Below are 4,002 nucleotides of genomic sequence, written 5' to 3'. Positions count from 1 at the left end.
AATAGTACCTTCAAGGTAGAAATATACACACATCTGATATTCCATTGAAAAACTAAAGATTATACCCATTTTGTACCAGGCAAATGTATCAATCCCATTTGATTTATATCAACAGCCATAGTCGAATAAGTCAGTAACTTAATTTCACCTGTTCCCGGGCCATCGAAGAGTTTTGGTTTCTGTATAAAAGTCAAGTTACATTACCTGCTAATCATTAAGGTTGAAATTATGGTTGAACATATTGACTTAATGAAGTCAGTCAGCTTTTTAACTTAGCATATAGTTTGAATGTAGTACTTGGTTCAGTTCAACAGCCTTCCAAGGTTGTTTTCACTTCAAGGTGCCAGAAGAGTCGTGGTTTACATGCTACAATGGAAAGAGAGCAAGTAAACATTTCTACAATCCCTGCCCGATCCACAGCTACACACACTGTTCTGTCACACGTGGGAAATGGACAAATACACAGGATCCAACAAGAGTGATGGGGCAGGAGGGTGTGACCTCGTTGAGGGAGAATCTTCTTTTAAGAACAAAGAGGAGGAGGGGCGCCTGGGTGGCTCAGTCTGTTAAGGGTCCCACTCTTGGTTTTGGCTCAGGTCATGGTCTCAAGGTTTCGTGATTTTGAGCCCCATGTTGGACTCTGTACCGGCAGGGTGGAGCCTGCTTGGGATTCTCTCTCTCCCTCTCTCTCTGTCCCTTCCCCCCTTTTGCCATCTCCAACTCTCTCAAATAAATAAATGAACTTTAAAGAAATGCTAAAAAAAAAAAAAACAAAGAGGATTAAACATTCTGTGATAAGGCTGAGAATGTCTGGAAGTTAGTTAATAATTAAGTAGAGGACATAATTGAAAATCTTGGGAAAGAGGGAAGAGAAAATTAGAAACAATAATGGGATGAGCATACAAGAGAGGACATATGTAGAATATCGGTAGATATTTGAGTTCATACCGAGGGGCAGGGAATCAGTATTCTTGGGCACTAATGAGTATGATAACTGTATTTTCCAAACTTTTAACTGGAACACACAACCTGACCAATGTGAATGTATTTGTAGAGCAAATGGGGTAAAATATTTGAACTTCACATGCATTTTGGAAATCCAGATGATTGAGGCTATGGACAATATACAATTTCACCCACAAGTAAGTAACCATGGGAAGATCAAGAGACTAACACTAGTGAAGTTAGTGTACCATACAAGGCAGGGCTTAATTCTCAGAAAACAAACTTCGCCTGTCTCAAAGGAAATTCAAACTGACCTAAACTTCAAAGAATATGTAGGATCTGAATGAGGAAGAAAAAGAAGAAGAAATTATGTATTTTAGGGGATTCACTGAGTCCCGCAGAGAAGGAAGTTCAGGGTGTGGGAAACAGAACTCAGAAAATATTTGGGGCAGGAGAGAGCCTTGGATCCACATGGGAAGAAGACACACTCCGACTAAGAATTTTCCTGATGATCAGTACTGTTTGCAGCCAGCCACCTTATAACTATCTAGACTTCAGATGATTTCTTCTTAGAGGAGGTCTGTGTCATAATGCAACTGAGCCCGTGATCTGTCCTGGGGTGATTCATAGTCTCGTCTTATTTGGGGATCATGTCTGATCAGAACTGGAGACAAAATCATGACATTAGGGAAAATCTATTACTAACGTCCTCACCTTCCTTTTCTTTCCCCCATTTTGGCTTGTCCGTCTTGTCCCCTCTAACCCAGGACTCCCCTGTGGCCTGACCCATTTTCCATGGCAGAGAGGAAATCAACCTTATGAAAGAATTCACAGTTTGGAATGATCCAGGCACCCGGTCTCCTTTTTAGAAAGATTTTCTCATAGCTGATAGAGTAACTCAATACTGAATTGCTAGCTGCGGGTTTTTTTCTACACCGCCGGATGGAGGACTATTGTGGGTGAATTGTGTGAATCCTATCACATGGGTAATTAATGACTGACTATATCTACCTTTGAGGCTAGGCCTGCTTATGCAAATTCAGAGTTGTGACTTGTTCCATCATGCAAATAAGGTTTTTCTCTGTTCTTTGGCTCCTAGAATATGAATATATTCTTGCCTGGCTTAACTTTCCTATTTCAATATGAAATTATAAAACCTCAAGTGTGGGCCTTTTTACTAATTTCTCCACTTGTACCAAAGGACAAGCACTCGGAGTGTCTTCAGGATTATCCATCGTGCTTCTAAATAAACAGCTTATCTGTGTCTCCAATTTTATGCAAGTTGATATTGACAAAAGAACTTGGTGTTTGTGTTTGTATATCCTGGCTCGGTGGTGCTTAAAGATGCAAATGAACTTTCTATTTACATATGCTTAAACAGTTCCATTGATGCCATTCGGAAAACTCTCATAACAAACTACTCTATGTGAAATTGTATCAAATAGATAGCAAAGAACAGAACAAAACAAAGGCAAAAACGAGTGGCCTGGCGGGAGATGAGTGACCATCTAAACTTAATTCCTGCTTCCTTTATTAAAAAGTATATTTTTATTGGAAAAAATATTTTCTTCTTAATGCTATTAGTGTCATGATAGACTTCTGAGTGTCTGTTATCTCTCCCACCCGTTTCCCCTTTTTGCTTCTAGTCGGGAGAGATTTCTATTTCTCTATTAAATGGAGAAAGTGTATTGTCATGTACTTTCCATCTTCCCATACCATTTTTAAAATATTAGCTTCAGGGGTACAACACAATGATTGAACATCTATATACATTAAGAAATACTCACCACGATGAGTGTAACTACCATCTGTTACCATACAACATTATTACACTATTATTGACTATATTCTCTATGCTGTACTTTTCATTTCCATGACTTACATATTTTATAACTCGAAGTTTGTAGCTCTTAATCCCCTTCACCTGCTTTATAATAATATTTTATTGTGTACATATACCACCATGTCTTTATCCATTCATCTAGCGATGGATACTTAGGTGGTTTCCATACTTGGTTATTGTAAATAACACTGCAATAAACATGGGGATATTTTTTTGAATTAACACTTTTGGTTTTTTGGGGTAAATACCCAAACATGTAGTTACTGGATTATATTTCTATATTTAATTTTTTGACGAAACTCTATACTGTTTTCCACAGTGACTGCACTAATTTACATTTCTACCAACAACGCCTGAGAGTTCCCTTTTCTCCACATCCTCAACACTTTTTACACTAGCCATTCTGACTAAGGTAAGGTGATACCTCATTGTAGTTTTGATTTGCATTTTCCTGATCATTAGTTTTGTTGAGCATCTTTTCATGCATCTGTTGGTCATCTGTATGTATGTCTTCTTTGGAAAAATGTATATTCAGATCCTCTACCCATTTTTATTTTATTTTATTTGACCTTTATTTACTTATTTATTTTCTCAAATAATCTCTACATCCAACGTGGGGCTTGAACTCATGACCAGGAGATCAAGAGTCACATGCTCTACCAACTAAACCAGACACACCCCACTCTGCCCAGTTTTAAAATAAGATTGATTTTTTTAAATGTCTTATTTANGTAGGAGTTCTTTATATTTGAAGGTTACTAACCCCTTGTTGTGTATATCATTTGCATAATTTCTGCTTCTTTAAGCACATAAAAACACAGATCAATCTGTTTTTATATAGAAATGAAATGGAATGTATTTATTTAAAGAGGCAGAAGCACCCTGAGCCAGACTGACCAGATNAGCAAACTGAGAAAGTAAAATATGATTACTAGGCTAATTAAGAAATTCTCCACCACTGCTGTTGACTGGCATGGTTAGATCAACATTCAGGCCACAAACATCATGATTCAATTAGATTCACATCTGAGTCATGAATTAAGAATAATTACACATCCTTCCTGGTACAATTTTTCATTTCCCAAAATTTCTTTTTTTTCTTTTTAAAAATTTATATACTTATGACTGATTTTCTGGAAGTGCAAATTTCCTCTCTCTACTGAGAAAATACTTTTGGTAATCTATTAATGTAATCTCTTTCCTGGATGGCTGGA

Source organism: Crocuta crocuta, unplaced genomic scaffold, assembly GCF_008692635.1.
Source record: "Crocuta crocuta isolate KB4526 unplaced genomic scaffold, BGI_CrCroc_1.0 scaffold531, whole genome shotgun sequence".
Classification (NCBI taxonomy): domain Eukaryota; kingdom Metazoa; phylum Chordata; class Mammalia; order Carnivora; family Hyaenidae; genus Crocuta; species Crocuta crocuta.
This window is presented reverse-complemented; position numbering follows the sequence as displayed.